The 25828-nt window shown below is 38.4% G+C and overlaps 1 protein-coding gene across 6 annotated transcripts in view; it reads left to right on the top strand.

Moving 5' to 3' along the window:
• The window catches only part of BABAM2 (BRISC and BRCA1 A complex member 2), a 453750-nt gene that overhangs the window by 112892 nt on the left and 315030 nt on the right, over positions 1-25828 (top strand). The gene's annotated exons all lie outside the window — the stretch shown is intronic.

The raw sequence follows: 25828 nt of genomic DNA, 5'->3' as shown, positions 1-25828 counted from the left end.
GGCTGTACCAATTTACATTCACACCAACAGTGTAGGAGGGTTCCTTTTTCTCCATACCCTCTCCAGCATTTATTATTTGTAGACTTTTTAAATGGTGGCCATTTTGACTGGTGTGAGGTGATACCACATTGTAGTTTTGATTTGCATTTCTCTAATAATTGGTGATATTGAGCATCTTTTCATCTTCCTGTTGGCTATCTGTTTGTCTTCTTTGGAGAAATGTCTATTTAGGTCTTCTACCCATTTTTTGATTGGGTTGTTGTTGTTTTTTTGATATTAAGCTCTATGAGCTGTTTGTATATTTTGGAGATTAATACCTTTTCAGTCACATCGTTTGCAAATATTTTCTCCCAGTCTGTAGGTTGTCTTTTTGTTTTGTTTATGCAAACCAGTTTTCTTGGAGTAGAGTTTGCATAGGTAAAGAATAGAAAGTATAGGGCTTCCCTGGTGGCGCAGTGGTTGGGAGTCCACCTGCCGATGCAGGGGGCGCGGGTTCGTGCCCCGGTCTGGGGGATCCCGCGTGCTGCGGAGCGGCTGGGCCCGTGAGCCATGGCTGCTGGGCCTGTGTGTCCGGAGCCTGTGCTCCGCAATGGGAGAGGCCACAATGGTGAGAGGTCCGCGTACCGCAAAAAAAAAAAAAAAAAAAAAAAAGAATAGAAAGTATAGTTATAGAAGTAGATGGAAGCAAAATTGTTAGGGGTTTAGGATACAAAAGATTATTCATTACAGATTTAGGCTGTGATTTTAAGAAACTGCTGCAGTCTTAGGTTTTATTTTATTTTGTTTTCCTTTTTTTTAAAAATATGGTTTACCAAGACATGCTTTTGTGAGATATTCATGAGTTGAAGATATTTTTTTCCCCTGTGGTATTAAGGATTCCAGAATTTTTTTTTTTTTTTTCCATACGCGGGCCTCTCACTGTTGTGGCCTCTCCTGTTGCGGAGACCAGGCTCCGGACACACAGGCCCAGCGGCCGTGGCTCATGGGCCCAGCCACTCCGTGGCATGTGGGATCTTCCCGGACCGGGGAACGAACCCGTGTTCCCTGCATCGGCAGGCGGACCGTCAACCACTAAGCCACCAGGGAAGCCCCAATTCCAGAAATTTTTGATGACTTTATTTTTTAGCCACCTGTTGGTGAGTACACTTCTGGAAATAGTTATGAACTTCATATGTGTACATTAGTTTTTCAGAGGAGTCAAATTTTATTCTACATTTTTAAAGAAAAATGTGTACTTGATTGTTGGTTATGTTCCCTCAGAATGTCTAAATTGATTATTTCCCATTCTCTACTTGTTTCAAAGGTGGTCTTACAGCTAGCTTACCTTGTGTGCTTTTGGTATGCAGGGCCTTATGAGTGAAGGGCTATTTATTTTTTAATAAACTTATAATTTTTAGAACTTTTAGCTTTAGATTTACAGAATAATTGCAAAGATAGTACAGAGAGTTCCTGTGTACCCCACATTGTTTTGCCTATCACTAACATCTTACATTACTATGATACATTTGTATAATTAATGAACCAATGTTGATTCATCATTATTAACAAAAGTCCACACTTTATTCAGATTTCCTTTGTATTCTCCTAATGTCCTTTTCCTATCTAGGATCCCATCCAAGATACCACATGACATTTAGTTCTTTTGTCTGTTTAGGTTCCTGTAGTTGTGACAGTTTCTAAGACTTTCCTTGTTTATGATGACCTTGACAGTTTTGTGGAGTACTGGTAAGGTATTTTATCGAATGTCTCTCAAGTGGGATTTGTCTAATATTTTTCTCATGGTTAGACTGCGGTTATGGGCTTTTGGTAGGAGGACCTCAGAGGTAATGTGCCATTTTCATCACATCATATCTAGGGTGCTTACTATCAATATGACTTATCACTGTTGATATTAACCTTAATTACTTGGCTTGAGAGAGTGTTTGTCAGTTCTTTACTGTAAAGTTACTCTTTCTCCTCCTTTCCATACTGTCCTCCCTAGAAGGGAGTCACTGTGTGCAGGCCACACTTAAGGATTGGGAGGTATGATATACCTCTTTAATGGCAGAATATACATAATTTATTTGGAGTTCTTCTGCATGGGAGATTTGTGTGTTCTCCCACATCACTTATTTATATCAGTATGGACTTATTTATTTTATACTTTGGGTTACAATCCAATACTACATTATTTACTTCGCTGCTGAAATTGTTCCAGCTTTGGCCACTGGAAGCTATTCAGTTGGCTCCTGTATCTTTTAACATGCCCCCATTATTATAGGTTTGTTTGTTGGATCACTTTCTTACTTTATAGCATGACAAGATGCTGAGGCCCATCTTATCTCTTTCCTGCTCTAGTCTTGGAATCAGCCATTTCCCCAAGAAGCCCTAGTTCTTTTAATTTTATTGGACAAAGGTATTAGAAACCAAGATGTGAGTGCTAAGTGTGCTTGTCGCTACTGGGGTGTCATTCCTTTTGGGTCCTCCGAGCTAACAGAGCAAGGAAACACACATATCTATAAATGTTTGTATATATTAACCATTTGTATCTATATTAAGTGAAACATGATTTTATACTGATGTCTGCAACTCTAATCCACGACCACATGGATCATTCTAGCCTCTGGAAAGGGTTATTTTAAGATATCGTTTGTGTGTCCTGATCTCTGCTCTATTGTAATACTATTTCCAGCTGCTTATTTGTTAGTTAATTCCTTCTACAAGCATGTATTGAATCTGTACTATATTTAAGCCTTTGTACTAGGTGTTAGGAATACAAAGATGAGTGATTGATGTAGTTACGGTTTCTTCAGTACATGTTTATCAAATACCTCTGTGTCAGCCCCTGTGCTCCATGCTCATAGTTCAATAGTAGAGAAAATGTGGCTGCAGATAATTATGATATAAGGCAAAAAAGAAAGGTAATAACAAAATTCAGATGGAGAAATGCTTCAAGAAGGGAAATAACACAATGAATTGTATCAATTAGAACCTGGTAGCATTCAAGTGCCAGAAAATGTCACCTAACTGGCTTAAGTAAAAAGAGGATTTATTGGTCCGCATAACCAAAAAGACCAGGGATAAAGCTAGCTTGGGGTATGACTGGTTTTAGGATCAAACAGTGGCATCAGGGCTTTGCTCTGCCTCCTGCTTTGCTGACATTGTTCTCACACCCTTCATAGCATCTCCTAATACCTCTAGGTCAACATCACAATACCAGAAGAAGAGCAGATCTGACATCATGACCAAAAGTATTAGAATTGAAACTTGTTAGTCTTGATTAGCCTCACTTGGGTCATCATATCCATGAACATTGTTGCCTGGGGGATAGAAGGTGATGGTCAGCCTAGCTTTGTACATGTGCTCCATTCCTTTCACAGGTGTTAGTTTTATGATTATTAATTGAGCTATACATTTTTGTTTTGTGACGTTGTCTAAATATTTGTTACATTTTACAATAAAATATTTAAAAAATAATTGAATACATTCAGCATTCAAAAGTTAACGTAATTGCTCAGATTCAGGAGGTCCAGTTAATCCTAAGAAGGTAATATAAAGAAAAGCACTTCTAGATACATCATGGCAAAATTACAGAAAACCAGACAATAAGAAAAATCTAAAAATAGCCAGAGAAAACAAAAGAGCAAATGTTAGACTGTTAGTTGACTTCTTATGGCAACATGGAAGATAGAAGACAGTTTAATGATTTCTTTAATGTAATGAAAGAAAACCACAACCATTTAAAATTTGTATCTAGCAAAAATATTCTTCAAGAATTTAAGTGAAATAATTACATTTTTAGGTAACAAAAGCAGAGTTTATCATCAGCAAACCTTTACTAATTCTTCAGGGAGAAGAAAAGATTTCCGTTGGAAGGTTAGAGATGCAGAAAGGAGTGAAGAACAACAAAATCAGTGAAGGGAGATAGCGGTGAAGAGGGGATAAAATTATAAATCATCCAGAAGGTATTTCAGCTACACCTATCTTAAACATTTTGGTGGATATTAGCACTTATGTTCCCAATAAAATTTATGTAGGCAAATATTAAAATTAAGTGACTTTTTCTTGGTGTTTACTTGGGAGTGGGGATATGGGTGTCTATAGGGTGAGGAAAAAAATAGCATTAAAGCTTGGCTTTACACGTGGTCGACTTAATATTGACCATGTCTGCCATCCTTCCTTCTACTCTTCTGTTCTTGTATTGCTTTGTGTAATACTGTGATTCTTTCGTGTGGACCACTGGAAATATACTGAGCCTCCTATCTCCTGAAGATTCTAATTTAGGTATTTAGTCTAGGTTAGAGCCTGGGCACCAGTGGTTTTTTTATTATTATTTTTAATACATTTATTTATTTTATTTATTTATTTTTGGCTGTGTTGGGTCTTTGTTGCTGTGCACGGGCTTTCTCTAGTTGCAGCAAGTGGGGTCTACTCTTTGTTGTGGTGCACAGGCTTCTCATTGCGGTGGCTTCTCTTGTTGCAGAGCACGGGCTCCAGGCGCACGGGCTTCAGTAGTTGTGGCTCGCAGGCTCAGTAGTTGTGGCTCGCGGGCTCTAGAGTGCAGGCTCAGTAGTTGTGGCGCACGGGTTTCGTTGCTCCGGGACATGTGGGATCTTCCTGGACCAGGGCTCGAACCTGTGTCCCCTGCATTGGCAGGTGGATTCTTAACCACTGTGCCACCAGGGAAGCCCCACCCGTGGTTTTAGAAAGCCAATTCTAGTGTACGACCAGGGCTGAGACCTAAGGGTACTGAAAACAAATATGGTTGAGATAGACCTGAATTCTAGTTTTAGCTCTGTTGATTACTGTGTGGGTTATGCTGACCAAGGTACTTAGCATCTATACATTTATTTATTTATTAATAAAACTGCTAATATTAGTACCTTTATCTCACAAGGCTGTTGTGAAGAATAAAGAAAGTGACATTTGAATGGAAAAATGGAAATAAAACTACAGGTGTAGAAGCCAAAATGACCAAGGGCAGTGTATAATCTTAACTATAGAAGGTTTAGCAGATGTTTGTATTTTCTGAAAAGTCCTCTGGTTTCCCTTTATAACTCAAAGCAATTTATTCTGATCTTTGTGTTTGCATTTCAACTTATATAGAAGTGAGGTTTTGTACTTATTGAAAGTCTTTAGGGTTGGGATTATTTTGCTATACTTGGATTATCTACAGGGATGGGAACATTAAAAAGGAAAAGAATATTATAAAATTTGAAACTGATTCTAATGTATGCTTTCTCCAACATTTTTAAAAAGCAAAAAAACCCCCAAAAAACCCTTAGCCATTTAAAACAGTTTTTCAGATAAATTATCTGTATCCGGCTGAGAATTTTATGCCAAACTGCAGCCCCCACACAAGCTTTGGAGAGCCAAGATAGTTAAACCTGCAAAGTAAAGTGCCGGCTCAGCCCTTACAATGGTCTGATGTAATCACTTAACCACCGAATGCTTTGTAGCCTTGAATTGACAGTGACTCAGTAGACCCTGTATACATTTTTAAAATGTTTTTAAGTTGTTGGGATTATGCAAATACCATAGAAGAACAATATTCTTATAAGCAAAACATTCAGCATATTTAATGCAGTTTCTTGAATATGTTTCAAGAATATTTGTGAAGAAGCCAGATTGAAAAGTAAGAAGTCTGGATTATTATAGATTTTTAAAAGGACAGCTAATTACTTACAGTGTCTAAAATATAGTGTACCAGAAATGATCAGTCACATTTTTAAATCAAAGGAGTCCTTTAGAAGATTTGAAAAAATTTATTGGTAAGAATAGTAATTAATATAACAATTGTAGATAATTTGTATGTTTCAAGGTACATTTTAAAAGGATTTATTTCTTTTATTACTTTGGAGATGTTTTCAAGGTTAACATGAACTTTTAGCACAGTCAGCTTCTGTGGGAATTATTTTAAAAATGTAAAATTTGTCTCAATGAAACTCGATTTAATTTAAAAATTAGTTTATCATATTAAAAGTGTAAGTTAACCATTTGTTTTACTTTCAACCCCTACCTAGGTAACACTACTAAACCCAAATTCACTAAATCCACCCACATTAAATTTAAAAGCATTTTAGGGTCAGGAAAAGATGAAATAACTTGTTTCCAACATTTGAGTTTGTATGTTCGTCTTGATATATGAATAGAACTGACTAGAAATAATTTTGGTATTAGTTATAGACTTATGTTATAAATGTATCTTTTGTAACTCATAGTGAATAAATCATAGGCACACTTAATTATATTTTTACCAAATCAGAAAATCCGTATTAGTAATTATCAAAGTTCTTTTTTTTTTTTTTGGCGGTACGCGGGCCTCTCACTGTTGTGGCCGCTCCTGTTGTGGAGCACAGGCTCCGTACGCGCAGGCTCAGCAGCCATGGCTCACGGGCCTAGCCGCTCCGCGGCATGTGGGATCCTCCCGGACCGGGGCACGAACCCGCGTCCCTCGCATCGGCAGGCGGACTCTCAACCACTGCGCCACCAGGAAAGCCCTATCAAACTTTTTTTTTTTTGCGGTACGCGGGCCTCTCACCGTTGTGGCCTCTCCCGTTGTGGAGCACAGGCTCCCGACGCGCAGGCTCAGCGGCCATGGCTCACGGGCCCAGCCGCTCTGCGGCATGTGGGATCTTCCCGGACCGGGGCACGAACCCATGTTCCCTGCATCGGCAGGTGGACTCTCAACCACTGCGCCACCAGGGAAGCTCCTGTTTTGTCTTTTAAATATCTTTTAACTTGTAAGTTTTCTCTGTCTTTTTTCCCCCATTTGCAATTTATGATTGAAGAAGCAGAGCTATTTGTCTTATAAAATTGCCACAGACTAGATTCTGTTGATTGTATTCCCATGGCACAGTTTAACATGTTCCTCTGCATTTCCTATGAATTGGTAGGTGGAAATATGTCCCAGATTTTGTGCACCTTCAACCACCTGGTATGTAGTCACAAACCAAAAGTAACCCCCACCCTCCCAAAAAAGGAGGTTCGGTAGGGACTACATGCTGTATTGTATACATGAGCTATAGAGGCACCTTTAGTTTTTATTTAGATAATTGTAAATAATGCATGACTGAAGATTAAAATTTACAGTGACACTGGTTATAGCAAAATGAGACAAATGTTTGTATAGTAGATAGAAAAGAACTATCAAAAGCAACAGAAGGATTATTAAGGTAAAGTATCCTGGCCTCATTCACTTTAAGGATAGCCTATTCACTTAAAAACCTCTAATGATCCACTGTATATATGTACCACATCTTTATCCATTGCTCTGTTGATGGACATTTAGGTTGTTTCCATGTCCTGGCTATTGTAAATAGAGCTGCCGTGAACATTGGAGTGCATGTGTCTTTTTGAATTATGGTTTTCTCTGGATATATGCCCAGTAGTGCGATTGCTAGGTCATATGGTAGTTCTGTTTTTAGTTTTTTAAGGAACCTCCATACTCAGCCATAAAAATGAACAAAATTGGGTCATTTGTAGAGACGTGGATGGACCTAGACTGTCATACAAAGTGAAGTAAGTCAGAAAGAGAAAAACAAATATCGTATATTAACACATATATGTGGAATCTAGAAAAATGGTATAGATCTTATTTGCAAAGCAGAAATAGAGACACAGATGTAGAGAACAAATGTATAGATCCAAGGGGGAAGGCACGGGTGGGAGGAATTGGGAGACTGGGATTGACACATGTACACTATTGATGCTGTGTATAAAATAGATAACTAATGAGAATATACTGTATACCACAGGGAAACTCTACTTGATGCACTGTGCTGACCTAAATGGGAAGGAAATCCAAAAAAGAGGGGATATATGTATGTGTATAGCTGATTCATTTTGCTGTACAGTAGAAAATAACACAACATTGTAAAGCAACTATACTCCAATAAAAATTAATTAAAAATATTCATTTTTCTCTAAAAAAAACACCTCTAATGATATCACTGTTTTTAAAAACATACTGGCAGTGTAATATGCTCTCATAAAAATGACCTTGATTCATCAGGAAAGGTGAATTATATTTAATATGACTTATTTTGAAAGAATAACAACAACTAGAGAGTCGACAGTTTGGCACTTAAAGGATTGAAGAATTATATATCATAGCTGTAAAATATGGTGTGATTAGTCTGCAATTCTTGTTAATAATATATGTAAATATGTACATTTTAAAGATAGGAGTCATATATAAAAATTATAGAAGTTCTGCTTTATCAGTAATAACTGGGAAATAAGGTATACTGGTTAATCAAATATTCAGACTCATAGAAATTTACTGTGCAAGTTATATATAGATCACCAATTCTTTTAAAATAATTGATTTTTGATAAAATGCCCTTTACACTAAAACTAGAACATAATTTGATCTTTTTTTGATGATTCAGAAGCTTTTAAGGGGCTGTCTATAGCATCAGAATTATTATTAAGCTCGATTGTCATGATGTTGTAGCTGCATAGTAGAGTTGATTAATGCAGATTTCCAAAGTAACATTAACTCCCAGAGAATTATCACTGGATTAGGAAAGCCCAAATGGGCTTTGTGACTGTGGTGTTCATAGAGAGCCAAGCAAAGAGACTTATAGGAACCAGTATGCGTGGATATATGTGTGTGGCTGCAGACATAGATATATGTTTACATGTGTGCACATGTGCACATATTACTGTTAAATTTATAATGAATATTGTTAAACACATAACACATAGGTACTGACTTGTGACATGTGCAGCCATTACCAGTATTGAGGAAATTGCAAATTGAAGGAATTTGATCAAAATTTACCGAGAGGAAATTGGCTCTGAAGCATAATGATTTTGGCTAGAGAAGATAGTGATCCTGGCACAGTACACTCTCTATTTCCTTGTGAGGGCTCCAAGATGACAAGAATTAGCTACATAGAGGCAGATGCTTGGTAGTTTTCTGGAAGCACAATTATAAGGTTTATGAAAAACAGGAAGATCAACAGCTCATGCAGGTTTTTTGAACGGGGAACTGATTTAATGTGCTATTTTGTACCGCTTGGACCTTGTCTGTTGAGCCATGATAATTTGATTTTGTTTTTAATAATTTTTAAATTCTTATTTTAAGTGTGTTAGCTTTTGGAAAGATATGATATCTTAAAATGCTTTTAAGATAATATTTGTCAGACTGTTCAAACTTTTAATGATTGATGACTGTAATTAGTCGTATTGCAATATTGTATTTTCAGAATTGCTGTCCCATTTTCTTTTGTCTACTTCTGCCCTTAACCGCGGATTAGCTTGACTCCCAAAAGCCGGTATCTTTATTGACCCTGGAAAATTTTCGGATCCTTTAATATATTTAACTTAGTTTATGATGAATTGAATAGTAGTGATCATTCGTTTGGCAAATAATTTGAGTGCCCACGTTGAATAGCCTATGATGTCTAGTACATCCCTTGTGCAAAGATCAATAAGATACTGTCCCTGTTCTCAGACAGTTTATAGTCTAATAGAGGGAATATAATATGAAAGAACTGTATCACCCAGACAGTCATTCTTCGTGAACATTAGTGTGTGCATTGAATAGGAGAATTTTCTTTTTATCTTTAATTTTCAATGCCTGAGGAACTTTAGCCATTCGTTTTGCATTTTGCTTATGTGATGCCAATAAACACCTTATGTATCTACCACAAGTGAAGGAAGCAAGGAAGGAACTAAAAAATATCTTGGTAAATTCCCTAAAGTCTTAATTCAGGTGTTGCAAACTCAGATGCCTAAAGGAGCCAGCCAGGTAATACAAATGAGTGAAAAAGATCAGTGTATAGCACAGTGTATAGCAGGTCACAGTCACCACAATTGGTGGTGACTGTGACCTGCTGAAGTGTATATGTTTCGTCTAAAGATTTTCAAATAAAAATTTTGTGTGGGTCAGAGAAAACATGTCTGCAGGCTGAGGCTGCCAGTTTGCAACCCCTCTGTAATTCCTTAATATAAATGGAACCATCGTAAAAGCATTTGGGAGGAAAGATGTGATTTAAAATTAAACACAAATAAATACTCCCAATTTAAGAATGATGACACCATTTGGTAAGCTGTTCGGTGTTTTTTTTCTGGGGCATAGATGACATTGGATTAGGAATGATGGGATCCCAGGAGGAGCCGCCTGGAAGATATAGATCTAGGCAGATGAGGGGATCAAGTTTAGTAGATTCTACTACTGTAGGAGAAATAGGAATTCACAAGAGTGATCTTGGCTCTCCATCGTTGAAGATTTTTTTCTTTCAGGGTATGGATAGCCCTGGATTTCAGGTGTTAATTATTGTTAGAAGCAGGTCACAGGTCTGGAGACACATTCTGTTACTTCCTGGGAAATATGCAGGGAAACTTGAATGGAAAGTTCTAGTGGATGGAGTCTTTAGCCATCATTTAAACAGTGGATCTTATATGAAAGCCTAATGAGTTTATGTGAAATTATTTGGGTCTTTGATCATGATAAGAAAATTTGTCGGAAAGTTGATCAAACTTCTGGTGCTATCAGAATGTCTGAACATGACTCCAAAAATCACGAAACAGATTCTCTAGGGCCAAGGAGTGGGTATCACTCCAGGCTTACTGAATCAGTGTCTCAGTGTGTAAGATCTGAGAATCTGTCTTTTTGAAAGATACTCTTACAGTTATTCTGATGATAGACAGGATAGGAACTACAGCTGTAGGTAGAAAAGGTTTCATATACTTGCTGGAAGATATCAGGTTTCTTTGGTCAATGAAGATTGCATATTGACAGCCCTCTATTGAACAATTTTTTAAAAAGTGGTGTTTATTGATAGACAGAGCCCCATTCTGTTTGATAAAAGTGTGTTGATGGTAATAGATATTGGTGGCTTAGGGTGTAAGGGCATTGTTAAGGTTCTTGAGGCATTTCACTAGAGGGGTTTGTATCTGTGATTATTCACCCTGACTGAGACCCAGGGAAGATTGTGTGGGTGGCACAATTTGAAATAGATGCTTTTGTTTAGTTGACTGTGAGGAGCACCACAGCTTTGAAACAACTGATGAGAGGAATGGCTTTGGGGGCTAGAGAGGGAGGGTGAGTTTAAGGAAGTGAAAATTCATGAAACCGAGTAATCACTGTGTATTGCTAAGTCGACAAATGGTTTGAGGCCGTCACTGTGGCTGCTTTGTGGGGGCCTATTTTCACTCTCTCTAGAGAGAGAATTTGTGCAAAAGATATAAAGGTTTACTAGTCAAAGCTACACACTTCAAGCTTGGCATGGAGCCAGCATTGATAAGACACCATAGTACAGTTTGTCCATGCTGATTGTTTCACTCAAGTGGAGGAAAGGTAAAAATATCTCCTGTTTACAGGACCATGAAGCCAGTGAAGACCTCCTCTCTAAGCTCAGTGCTAATGAAGGGCTGGGCTGCGGCTTGTTGGTGCCTTCCCAAGACACGTGCCAGTAATCAAAATGTCCTTATCTGGACTGGAACCCTTGTTCACGTTTCTCCTTTGCATCCTTCAACGGGCCTATTGGCTTTTTCAGAAGTCTCGTTTTATTACCCACTGAATCAATTACCTTACTGGTGTTTGAAAAGCTCTGGGATGGGGAACATCTCAGATACCTATTTCAGATCCATTTTAACTAAAAGTGTATTGAATGAGTTGTAATATTAATATATAGGGCTGGACTCTTCCTTCCTCCCTCCCTCCCTTCCCTCCTTTTAATTTACTTCTTCCTTAAGAGAGATGATTTTAACCATTGTTGGGTTAGTGGAAATAGATTAATCCTCTGTAGATTTTCCTGCAGATAATGTAAGAAGCTGTCTAACTTTTTTCTCTAGCAGAAAATATAAGGACCCACGTCAAATCTATACTTTAGATTAAAGGGCTTTTAAATAGTTATGAGTTTATGCATGTCTCCCTCTATTCTGTGTCTTGTACTCTTTTTTTTTTTTGCGGTACGCGGGCCCCTCACTGTTGTGGCCTCTCCCATTGCGGAGCACAGGCTCCGGACGCGCAGGCTCAGCGGCCATGGCTCACGGGCCCAGCCGCTCCGCGGCATGTGGGATCCTCCCGGACCGGGGCACGAACCCGTGTCCCCTGTATTGGCAGGCGTACTCTCAACCACTGCGCCACCAGGGAAACCCTAGTATTCTTTTATTTCTTCTTTCTTCTCCTTCTCCTCCTTACTCTTCTTCTGACAGAAAACGTGATTCAAACTGGCTTAAACAATAGAGGGAGTTCATTGGCTTACAGAACTTAAAAGACCAGAGGTGGGCTTCAGATAAGGCTTGGTCCAGTGGCTACAATCATGTCATTTAAGGACCTAGTTTCTATTTCTTTTCTTCTCTGCTCTACCTTCCACTGTGTTGACTTTATTCTCAGTCTCCATAACCACCCAGCGGCTCAAGTCTCTTCCTTTGTGAATATAAAATTGTTACTCCAATTCAGACTTTGTATTCTCCTATCATGGGAGGAAGGAACACTTATTTCTCAGAAGTCCCAGCTGACGTCTTTCATTTTTCTCATTGGGTTTGATTGGATATGTGCACGTAGCTGAATTTCCTAGGTGCGTAGGAAATGTTGATGGGCTTAGGCAGTCAGGACCTGTGGAGCTTGAAGTGGAGGTTCTTACTCAAAACCCATGCCTGAGAATGGGGAGGGGTGGTTTCCCAAAGGACATTTGAGATTGTGTTACCAGAAGAGAAATGGGTGTTGGAAATCAAACAATAGATGTCTACAAATGTGGGTTGAGACCAAGGACATTATATGGACCTAGGGTGAGGTAGAGTTTTTAGGGGGAAGGATAAAGACATTGAAAGCTCTTACTACCTAGTGTATTGCATTTAGCGGATGTCTTTTCCTTTAGTTCCCCTTTAGTTCCTTTAGTCTACATGGCTTTTCCCTCCTTACTCTTACAGCTGCCTGTGGCTGCGGCAACAAGAAGAGCTTGAGGCAGCCTCCTTTTCAGTTGGAGTTTCCCCTGATCATTCACACACAGACTGTATTACTAGGACACTGGTTGCTCTAAGCCCACTGGCCAGGAAGGCCCAGGACTGGGATTTTGGCTAAGAGGAAGACGGTCTGGCAAATACTGCAGGCCTAGAATTAAGTCCAGGGAGCTCAGCTAAGGTGAGGAGAAGCAGTTGTACAGTGTAAGTCATTGCAGCCCAGGGGCCAGGTCTAGCTAGGGAAGTCATCTAGGGCAGGGGTCAGAAACCAGGGGTCAGAGCTTGCAGGTGTTTGGTTAAAAAATAACAACTTGGTTGAAGCTGTTTGTTCTCTGTCTTGTTCCATACTGCTCATTCCTATAGGTCTTTTTGTGATTATCTTTGTGATTAGTTGGAAAGAAATGAGAATCTACCCTGAGGTCTGGTCCTGACTGAGGCAGAAAGAAGTTGTCTTGATAGGGGAGAATGGATAGGACTCCTGTGATGCTGTGACTCACCTATGGCTATAAAACACTCAATGCCAACAGAGGATCACTTCAATCATCTTTTGCCATGATTTAAATAATTTGCTCCAAGCTTAAAATCTGTGTGCAGATGGGATTCTTAATTTTCTAAGTTTAAAAGACTCCTGAAGACATTTTCTAATGAAAAGTGAAACCCTAACAAAGTGTTTGCTTTAACTAAATGATTGCAGTTAATTTCTTGTAAAGAAACACAGAAGCACACTTTAACTTAAAATAAGCTCACACTGTTGTTTCTTGTAGTACAGCCAGGAAAACCAGTAACAAGCTGTTTCCTTCAAAATCACATCCCTGGATGATATTCGAGCAACCTGGACAATTTAAATGCATCCCCAGGAAAAACAATTTGAATTAAGTTGGAAATCATATTTGCTAATTTCCTTTCTGCCATTGCAATGTTGCCTTTTATTCTCAGAGTCTGAGTAGCCTTGATTGAGAAGGTGTGTGGCATCAGTGTCTCAGGTAAATAGTAACTTTCATTTCAGAGCCACAGCCAATCTTAGGTCACAGAAGGATTTTTTTTTTTTTTAGTAATTGTTGGGGTCTTGGTAAACTGGATGCATGCACAACTTAAAGGAATTTAAATTTCTTTAAAACACTTTGTTGGCCAGACAGAAGGATTTCTAATGTTTAGGGTTCATTAATCAAATTTTAGTCTACACTGGCATTTTATCCAAAATTGAACTTAATAATATTATTTATTCGTACTTTTTTTTGAGAAACAGTAGGTATAAAACTTGAGCATTTTGGCCCCAAATATATTTGATTTTGTATTTGAAAGATAGCACCTTAAAGTTGTGTGGACGAAGACAACATCTTAGGGAAGAAATAGAGTGGATTTAGTTGTTATTAAATTCAGTGCTCAGTGATTTTAGTGTTTCCAGTCTTAGTTCTTTTATACACATTTTGGAAAAGATACCATCCCTATTCTCTAAGTGGTTGTACTGTTAAGAGAAGAAAGGCTAGTAAAGGCTCTGGGAAGGGTACTCTTTCAAGTATGTTTCACTTGGGGAGGTGGGTTTCAAGATAGAAAAGAATCTGCTCTTTACTCTCTTCTTCCTCTTAATAAACAAGGAAGGCTGGGTCAAGAGATGTGGTTTGAGATTCCTTTCTTCCTCTGCTCCCTCCCACCTCCCTCCTTGCTTCCGTCTCTCCACCCCTAATTCCAAAGAAAGAAACAGAACTTAGAAAATGTGCTGGGGTGATCCTAGAGACCTATTTGAAGTGGTAGTTCAGCATGTCGTGAGGCTGCATGCTGATCACTTTCTTTTTAGAGGAGCTGACAGGTGATCTGTAGAGCAACTTCTGATGGACAAGAAGGGATATTACAATTTTTTGAGTTTTTTAAATGGAGCCAAAGCTATAATTTTTAGATACTTTTGTATATTTAGATGAAAAGCATGGTTGACTGTGGAAGAAAGCGAACAAGTATGTCAGTTCCAATGAGTCTGTCACCCTAGCACAAAATTGGGATGGTAGAGAAATTCTGGTGTGATGCACCAGTAGGTCCTCTCTTGGTAGATATTTGAAGATTCCCCAGAATTCCTCTGTTAATTGGAAGTTTCGCTTACCTAGCAACTGTCGGTGAGGCTGCCTACTGAATGGCATTTCAAAAAATTCAGATTTAGAATTTTTTATTTTGCTTTTTCTTCCTTATGAGCCTGTTGGTTCTAATCATGTGGGAAAGTAATTTTTCATAAACTAAGCTATTTGTGTATTTTGATTGATTGTAAGCCAGGGAATGAACTGCTGTATTTTTTTCTTCCTGCAAGACAATAAAAAAGACTGTTTAGAAAAGCCTAGATCACAAAAAGGTTAAAAAAAAAAAAAGAAAAAAAAAAATCCCGGGAAGTTGGTTGAGAGGGAGATCAGAACCTTGGAGAGCGCTAGAGAAAGCAGGGGCAGAACCACAGCAAAAGCTGCCATGACTGGCCCCAAACAGACTAGATTTTTTTGAGAAGATGGCAGTTCCACTTTTGCTTATTGTCAAGATATGTATGATTTAAGGAGATAAATCCCTTTTACTCCAAGCATGAGCTGTATACATAGACTAATTTGGTGACTTGGGACTATAGTCTTAAAAACTAGAGAAAATACTTTTCTTCAGCACATCTTGAAGGTCCTCCAGGCCATTTTATAATTCTGGATTGCTCCTAGGAGGGCATCCATGGTCAAGATGAAGATGGTCACAAATAGGAAGGGTAAAAGAAGCATAAGATTTCAGAGAAGTATTCACTACTTTTTAGACTAGCCCCATTTTTCCAAAAAATAATTTTTTTTTTCTAAATGACATCTTAGGTAAAACTTCAACAAAACCCAAACCCAAACCCAACCCAACCCAACCCAACCCAACCAAAACCAAAAGCAGAATGGCAGAGGCGTCCTGGTTAAAACAGGTTAAGAGGTCGGAGTGCCTTCTACTCACATTACTTCAGTAGCAGCCACTGAACACAGGCTGCAAATTGCCACATTTTACCAGAATACATTCAGTTTACTGGTCAGACATAGTTCTTAAGTAAGTGTGAGAATTTAACTTAACTGTACTTTTAGTAATGCTTTTACTAGCCCGTATTAATCCCAGAAGTGGCCTTATATTGGTTGTCTTCTTAGCTATTCATTTGGATGTCACAGATTTGCATCTCTTTCTAATTAGCTTCTGTGCTTCCAAGAAGCCACTGAGTTTTCAAGACTGTAATTAACAACAACTTCAAAGAACATGGCAACATTCTCACATCTCAGACTCAATCAGCTCTGCTTACAAGAATGAAGAGAATTATTAGAATATTTGAAAATAAAGCCACTGAGGATTATAAAACTACCCTAATTAAATTTTTGCTGTACCAATATTTATTTCTGTGAGTACTCTACAAATTGTATTAGAGCAGAATACAACTATGATGTTCTTTCCCCTTCCACATGCCCCATTTTGTTTTTAATAGTTGACTCTTCTCAAATATAAAATGCCAAAACATTAACTACAAGTTAATTATAACTATAAGGGATATGATTGGGGGTGCTGTGTTGTCTTTTTTGTTAGCTACATGACTATAAATATATGAAGGGAAGTTATATGGAAAAGGAAATAGACTTGCTCTGTATAGTCCCAAAGTTAGTTTCTCTTAATCCAACTTTCCTCTCACCCACTCCCAAATTTATGTTATGTTAACTCTACTTGAAGAAGTTAAGAAGTTGGTATATTTTAAGAAAGTATGAAAAAATGTTTAAAGTAATTTCACTTAAGTTATTTCATATGCTATATTAGAGGAGTTATAAATACTCAACACTGTTCTAATGTATAGTATAGACATTCATTTCTGATAATACTTGGTTCTCTTAAAAACAGACCAAATAGAAAATTTATTATTTTTGTTATCTTTTGTATTCTCTGGATGAAGTGACATCTTAAAAATTCATGCTGTTCAGTTACAGTTCTGTTAGAAATGTAAGATGTCAATTGGTCATTTCCTGAGACTTTCCACTCCAGGAGTGTAATACAAAAGAGTTTTGGTTGAGAGAAGAATACATTCCTACAACTGTGACTGTTACATTATAGCATATTGCATTAGCTTTCTGGAAATGTTCTGTGAGGCTTGGAACTTAAGAAACACCAGGTTCAGGGTTACTTGAACAGTATTTATTTAGAAAGATTTATTCTCCAGAAGGCTGTGGAACTAACTTTTAGTTGATCAGAAGAGATGATTGAAGTCTCATAAAATATGTAGATGGCAAGTGAAATTTCTTGAACTTCGAGATTGAGAAGCAGGTTGAAACGAAATGTCTGAAGTATGCTATTTTATTTAAAATTTATCTTTTTTCCATTATGGTATATGCATGTTTTTGCATGTGCACATATACATACATATCTGTAGACACATACTCAGAAAATTTGGAAAATATAGAAAATTAGGAAGAAGGAAAAAGAAAAACTCTTCTAAAAAGCTCCCAACTATAGACATCAGTTGTTAACATTTTTTATAGTAATTTTTCTGTGGATAGATGGGTTTTGCTGTGGAGGGTTGGAGGGGTAGCGGTAGTCAAAAGTTGTGATCATAATGTATATATAGTTTTATATCTGTCTTCATTTAATATTTTAATGAAAGTATTTCCTATGCTGTTACATAGTATTTGTGAACATATTGGCTGTATATTATTCCTTTGAATGACTATAACAGTTTTTCAACTGTTTCTTATTATCAGGCTTTTTAGGTTATTTGCAATTTTATGATATTATAAATGACTGAAAGTATATTTTTTTGTCTATGAAGATTTTTTTCCCCTTATTTTTGTTGTTTTCTTAGATAGATTCCCAGAAATAGGATTTCTAAGGGTATTGAGATTTTGAGAATGAACATTTTTAAAACTCTTGATAAATAGGATTTCTAGGGGTAATTGAGGTTTTGAGAATGGACATATTTAAGATTCCTTTTTCTTTTTTTTAATTGGAGTATAGTTGCTTTGCAGTGTTACATTATTTTCTGCTGTACAATGAAGTGAATCAGCTATATGTATACATCTATCCCCTCCCTCTTGGGCCTCCCCTGACCCCATCCCACCCATTTAGGTCATCACAGAGCACTGAGCTGAGCTCTCTGTGCTATACAGCAGGTTCCCACTAGTTATCAGTTTTACACATGGTAGTGTGTGTGTGTGTGTGTGTGTGTGTGTGTGTGCGTGTGTGTGTATAGGAAAAAAATCTTCCTAAAAAAATCATATATATAAAATGCTTGTACCAGTCTGTGCTCTCATGTGTAAAGCTTCTGTTAAACTGCATCCTCACCAGCATTAGTTATTTGTTTACAGAAAGAACTTGGCTAATTTAAGATGTAAATTTTGTTTCTAATAATTATTGCTTGATTTTCTTCTCTTGTGGGGAATGCTGGGTGAGGGGCAGGCCAAATTAGTAAGTCCCAGGGGAACAAGAAACAACCTGTGGGACTGAGGCCCTGTCTTGGAGTAAAAGTCAGGCTAATGAGTTCAAACTAAGACCTGATCCAAGGGAGCCAGTTGAACCATGGGAAGCAGAACATGGAACTTCAAAGAGGAGAGGAGGAAGCTCTGAGTGAGCACAGCCAGAGCTCATATGTAGGAATACCCAAGAAGGGCCAAACATTGGTACTTTACGGAGTCCCAGTGTGGCTCCCTCTGGGGGATAAGAGTAGTCGTCTTGGAGAGTGGTGGAAGGAGATCTGATAGTATAGGTTGGGAGGGAGATTTACCTTTATTCTTTATACTCTTTTATGCTATTGGAAAAAAATGCTGTTACTTTTACCATGTATATATTTCTATTTCAATGAAATATTAGTTCATGAAAAAGAAGAAATCAGGAAAATCACATTTCTTTGCTTATTAATAAGGTTACATACTTTTCATATATTGTTTTTAAACTTTTTATTGAGATGTAATTGACATATAATATTGTATTAGTTTTAGGTATACATTTTGATTTGATATGTATATGAATTATGAAATGAATACCACAATAAATTTAACTTTCATCACCACACAGAGTTACAGCTTTCTTTTTCTTGTGATGAGAACTTTTAAGATTTACTATCTTAGCAACTTTCAATTTTACATGGTAAATTAACTGACTGTAAAAAAAATGTTCTTTCTAAATCCTTCTGCTGTCTTAACTCTTGGAGTGGTATAGGTAGAAGGCCTACTTAGTGCTATATAGTACAATATTCTGTGTTGTACACAATGCTAGAGAGTTGTGTGAAATTTTATAGTAAGAAGTTTCAGACAATTTTAAAGAAGTATTTCTAATTTATGCCTGTACTTTATCCTTTTATTGATTGAAATTTTTTATTAGAAGCTTTATTTTTTAAAAGAAAAATTTTTTCCCGTAGAAGTTTTTTTTCCCCTTCATTATTAGGCAGTGATGGTCCCAGGGCTCATTTGCTAATTTGCTTATTTCCCTTGTTCATCTCCCTAGCGCTGTGAACCTAGTACATTGTTTCCCAGCTTTTTTCGTATATTGGTGTCAGTGTGAATGAATTTGCTTCAGTATGGCTGAGAAGCCTTGTTTTGAATAAGTGAGATGTGATTTGCGGGTGAAGTGAGTTAGGCTTCTGAAAAAGTTATCCTTTGCTATGTTGCTCACGTAAGGAGCTGAGGATTGGTTGTGCTTTTTCAAATCTGCGGGGCCATTGATTTGGGAGTATAATGTGCGTGATGGAGTGTATTGATAAGAGAGATGTCGGAAGGTTGAGGGTCACATGAACAGGAACATCCCTCAAGTCAGGCAGCCTGGACAGGGAGCCAAAGTGAGGAATCAAGAATTATCGCTAGGGCTTCTCTGGTGGCGCAGTGGTTGAGAGTCCGCCTGCCGATGCAGGGGACACGGGTTCGTGCCCTGGTCCGGGAAGATCCCACATGCCGCGGAGTGGCTAGGCCGGTGAGCCACTGCCACTGAGCCTGCGCGTCCGGAGACTGTGCTCCACAACGGGAGAGGCCACAGCAGTGAGAGGCCCGTGTACTGAAACAAACAAACAAACAAACAAACAAAGGAATTATCGCTAGATGGGAGACAGGTTGTGACTACAAAGAGGCAGATGCCAATTCTTTGGTTAGAAACGGATATTTTAGTGACCTGAACGGGGGAAGGTTGTCAGGTTTACATTCTACACTCTCGGTTCTACACTTGAGTATCCTCAGAGTTATTAAACCTCTCTAGTTAACCAGTCTTGGAAAAAGCACAGCTGTGATAACCTTCCCTGAACTGCTTCATAGGTGTCTGGTGAGAATGAATAAAGTTTCATAATAGTAGTTAATTCTTTTGCTTTTCTCTCTTTTATCGTATTATATCACTTTCTCCTAATGCATTTTCATTACTCTTTTCTATGTTAGTATATTATGTGTCCTGTACCTATTCTTCTTGACCATCCACATTTCAGATTTCCTCTTTCATGTATTACCAAAAATAAGCAGAATAAGAACTTTGTGCACGGAGAGAGAAACTTATTTTTCTTCTTTTCATAAAGAGGCCTCTTAATTTATGCTCTCTCACCCTTTCCTTGAGGAAGCTTTGGGTATTTTTCTCTACCTCCTACTCAAGAGAGTGGAAAACCCCAATATCCTGCATTGTTAGACTTGTTTTTAAAATATGCTTTAGTCTTAGGAAGTGATCCCAAAAATCTTGTATATCTTCAGGGTTCTCGCCTTTTAGGCCAAGTAGTTCAAAGCACAAATTACTTAATATGTAAAAATGGTCAAGTAGCAGTAGTAGAGGAATTTTTATCACTGTAAGCATGTCTCTGCTTCCCTTGATGGGAATGTTTTTCAGCTAAATCATTTCCCAGTGAAGTCTGCATTGAATGGCCAAAGAGGTCAAATGCATTTGCATGTATTGGGAGGTTGTATTTAATGGAAAGGGACTGCTTGGCATGTCTTTACTATGCATTTAACAATTAGATTGAATCACTTGAAATGAATTCAAATTGGTAAGAGGTGTTTGCCAGCTTATATGCTTTCATAATTTAAAAAAAATTTGTGGATGTAAGCTTGTAACTTGTCAAATAGCTAAAGAGAAATGATAGAATTAAGAGTTTAAATTGAGGCAGCTAAAGCTTTTTCTTTTTGTACTGGAACAAGGACTTGAAAGGAATACTTGACCAGGAAATGGAAGATTGTGTATTTTTCCTATTTATCAGTGTTTAATGATGATCTCTGAAGGAAATGCATAGCCAGCTATATAATGATCACTTTAAGTTCTATACTGTGTTGTTATATCCTTCTTTGGTCTTGAGTAGCCCCAAAGGAGCTCAGGCTCTTGACGTCCAGAGGTTTGCCTGTGAGGACTTTGTACTCTTTCTGTCCAATCACTTCATAGCAAGGGCCCTCTGTCCTTCAATGTAGGATGCTGAAGCTCTTACTTTTTCCTCTGTTCATCAGTCTTCATTTGGATATCCCTTAAGACCTACCTTTCCTATAAGTTTAGTGGTGTCTCCATTGTCATTTAGTCCCTAAATCAACCCACGCAGTGGAGCAAAGTAATTACCATCCTTTTAAAGGATGCATTTCTTTACCTTTTGTTTGTTTTCTTTTGATAGAAGACTTTTCTGGTGAGATTGATCATGATATTAATGACTGTGTCAACATTTGGAAGATCTGTATAACTCAGTGAATCAGTATTTTCTAAATGATCAATGCATGATACAGAGTCATACACGAGTAAAAGCTTCATTTAAAGTATAGGATAGACATGGAATTTAGGGTAAGAGTATGAAGTGTTTATTAATATAGTTTTATCCTACTGTATAACACAGGGAACTACATTCAATATCCTGTAATAAACCATAATGGAAAAGAAAAAAAAGTAGTTTTAGATTCCACATTGCAACTAACCTTTAAGAAACTGCCACTTGTTGAGTTTTGGTGTAGTATCAAAGAAGAAGATCCAGAATTATTTGAAAAGGCTATTAAAATACTCCTCTTTTTTCAAAGTACATATTTGAATGAGGTTGGATTTTCTTCATATACTTCAGCCAAAACAACATATTGCAACACTGAATGTAAGAGCACATATGAGAATCCAGCTCTTTAATTAAACCAGACATTAAAGAGATTTGCAAGAATATGAAACAATGCCATGCGTTTCATGAGTTTTTGGGAAAATACAGTTTTTTCATTAAAAAATGTTTTTATGTTAACATGTACTAGGATTGTTATTTTAAAATGAATTAATAAATATTAAAAAGTTTCTCAGTTTTCATTTTTAATATAGTAAATGTAACCCATATAATTCATATATATAGAAGCTCCTTGGGGTCCTCAATACTTGTTAAGAGTGTAAAAGGTTCCTGAGACTAAAATGTGTAAGAACCTCTGCTGTGGTGCTTAGGCAGGGACTTGGAGTCAAATTGCTTAAGTCTGAAACCTAGTTTTATTGTTTAATACCTCTGTGACCTTGGATGAGATACCAAACTACTTTTGGCCTCAGTTTTCTCACCTATAAAATGGTATAATAATATAACATAGGTTGTCATAAGGATTAACTTGAATATATGAAAAGTTCTTAGAACTTCTATAGTACTCAGCAAGCTATATAATTACTACCTGTTGAACATTCGTAATGTATTGCTGTTTTCCTTTATAGGTGCTAAATTTCTAGATTGCTGGAGATTGGGTGTTTTGGGGTATTGGCCTGGTCTGTTATCAGTAAAGTCCCTGATATCCTTAACTTCTCTACCCCTTTTTCTTCTAAGTCAGTGGTTCTCAACCTTTGCTACATGTTGAATCGCCTGGGGAGCTTTAAAAAACAAACAAACAAACCCCATTACCCAAGATGTACTCCAGATTAACTCAGTTAAACCAGAGTCTGGAGGTGGGCGTAGGGCCCAAGCATTAGTATTTCTAGGTGATTCCAGTTTGAAGATTGATGACCACCACTCTAAAGCCTGAGCATTCAGACCCTCTACCCTGAGATTCTGTCTTTCCCTGCATGTTCTCAAGCGAATTGTAGCTGATTTTCTCTCTCACCTCTTGTATCACTGAACTTGGAGGGGTGGAAGGTGTTCATGCTCCTCAGTGCTGCTGCCAAGGAAACGTCATTCCCTTTTCCCTGACCCCACCCCCAGCCTTGAAACTCAGGCCCTCAGGCAATGGGACCCACCACGCCCTCCTTGTTGTTATCTAGAGACATTCTTTCAAGATTTTAGCACATGGCTCACTGTCATTTTCTCAGCACTATTGCTCTTGCCGTGATTCCAGGTGATTTAATATTCATACACATGCTCCTTCCAACACGCAGGCCTCTCAGTCCCTGACTTCCTTTCCTCTGGTGGTCTCGTCCTTCCTTCACCTCCTCAGCCAGGCACATGCTCGGCCAAGGCCTCATCAGTACCGCTGTAGATCACCTCCATCATCTCAGCTGCAAACATCCCATTCTCTGACCACGCCTCGTGTCTTTCCTCTTTTTAGAATCTCAACTCCAACAATTCTTCCAGCTCACCAGGACCATGGGTCCTACCACCTTTTCACTAACTCTCACTTCCCTTATGAACTTACTTTGCTTTTTCCTGGCTTAACGTCAGTGGTCCATAATTATGATCATTCTTTTGCAAACCCTCTAAGATCTCTTGCCCCTCTTTCTTTTGTACTTACCTGTCAAAATCCCAACCTTTGTTAAATCCAGATTCCTCCCACTCCACATTGCACCCAGGCAAGGGAATTTATGCTAATTGGTCTCACTTAAAACTCATACCTCTAGGGCTTCCCTGGTGGCGCAGTGGTTGGGAGTCCGCCTGCTGATGCAGGGGATGCGGGTTCGTGCCCCGGTTCGGGAAGGTCCCCCATGCCGCAGAGCGGCTGGGCCCGTGAGCCATGGCCGCTGAGCCTGCGTGTCCGGAGCCTGTGCTCCGCAACGGGAGGGGCCACAACAGTGAGAGGCCCGCGTACCGCAAAAAAAAAAAGTCATACCTCAAGCTCAGTGGGGCTTTTGGTGCTAATTGGAACGCCTCCTCCATTTCCCCAGTCCATTTATTCCTCCCCCATTTCCCCAGTTCATTTATTGTTTATTGCTCTAAATGACTATTTCACACCTTCTTCTTAAACTTCCCATATCCCCTCCTTCTTCCTCACTCTCAGCTGATGACCTTATTTTAAGGAGAAAACGTAAGCTCCCGGTAGAGAACCACCACGAGCTCTTATCAGCACTTAGGGCAGCCTGCCTGCATGTGTACTCCTAAGCTGCCCTCTTCTCCTGTACCTACGGATGGACTCCCTGTGCTCATTGCTAGGGCAACCCTCTTGGAGATCCCATCCCTACCTCCCTAATCGTCATCTTCTCTGGTGGAACCTTGCCCCACCTCCCTTTACATCAGCACGTTCCCCCCTCTATGGGGATATTCCATCAAGCTGTAAACATCTGAGCACAACTTTTTCTTAACCCCGCATCTGCCTCTGGTTACCAGTTTGAATTGTCTGTATTAGCTGTCTGCAGTTTCTTTCTACTCATCCTATCTTTAAACCTCCACAGTCAAGCTTCTGTTTCACCAAAGTAGCACTTGCTGAGCAAACTGTTGACCTGTGTCAATAGACCCAGCAGTCAATTGCCAAGCCTCATGTCACTCTCAACACCATTTGACCCAGCCGATCACTTCCCTTTTGAAGCCCTTCCTTCATCACTTTTCAGGGATGCATGCTTTATTTTTCTCGGTAGCATTTATTACCATCTGATATTGTTTGTTATTTATTTTGGCCCACAAAAATGTAAGCTCCTTTAGCAAGGACTTGGCTTGTTCCTGTCACTGCCTAGAACAGTGGCTGATACAGAATAGGTACTTGATAAGTATTTGTTGAATGAATGAGAGCTTAACAGCTACTATATACTTACCAGATCTTTCCCAGCTCCTTTCCTGGTCGTAAGCTATCAGAGCCATTCCCTTCTTCTTTTTCTTTGAACTTTGCATTTCCTAATTGTATTTTCCCTCATCTCTACTCCATTCCTATCTTTTTCAGGCTGAACCACCACCATTGTGCTTATATTTTTGTGGGGTGCTAATGTTTACAGAGCATTTATTTATGTCTGGAATTACAGATGCACATGGTCTGTGGATCTGAGTTGAATGACATTAGCTTTTATGCTGAATTTAGGTGCAGAGGGAAAAAATTAAAATTATGAAAGACTGTGAAACAAATTCAGTCTTCCAGAGCTAAAATGATGGTCTTCTAGGATGTTTAGGTTTCTTGTTTTGTTACTACTCTACTTTACACATTACTGTTTCTGCCTACCCACGGTGGAATTCTCCTTGATTTTCTGCAAGAATTTTTAGAAGGCGGGAAAAATCACCAAGCCCAAAAGACCCTTCTAACTTCAGCTCTGAGTTTATCATAAATTAAGAGTAGTCTGTTTCTCTATTAGACTGTTGGTGGGAATGCAAATTGGTTCAGCCACTATGGAAAACAGTATGGAGGTTCCTTAAAAACACTAAAAATAGAGTTGCCATATGATTCAGCAATCCCACACCTGGGCATATATCCAGAGAAAACTCTAATTTGAAAAGATAAATGCACCCCAGTGTTCATAGCAGCACTATTTACAATAGCCGAGACATGGAAGCAGCCTAAGTGTCTGTTGGCAGATGAATGGCTAAAGAAGATGTGGTACATATGTACAATGGAATACTACTCAGCCATAAAGGAGAATGAAATAATGCCATTTGCAGCTACATGGATGGACTTAGAGATTATCATACTAAGTGAAGTAAGTCAGAAAGAGAAAGACAAATACCATGTGATATCACATGTGGAATCTAAAATATGATACAAAGAAACTTATTTACAAAACAGAAACAGACTCACAAACATAGAAAACAAACTTATGGTTAACAAAGGGAGAAGGGGGTGGGAGAGGGATAAATTAGAAGTTTGGGATTAGCAGATATATATTTTATATATATATATATATA

The sequence above is a fragment of the Tursiops truncatus genome, chromosome 14, assembly GCF_011762595.2.
Source record: "Tursiops truncatus isolate mTurTru1 chromosome 14, mTurTru1.mat.Y, whole genome shotgun sequence".
NCBI lineage: Eukaryota > Metazoa > Chordata > Mammalia > Artiodactyla > Delphinidae > Tursiops > Tursiops truncatus.
This window is presented reverse-complemented; position numbering and strand designations above follow the sequence as displayed.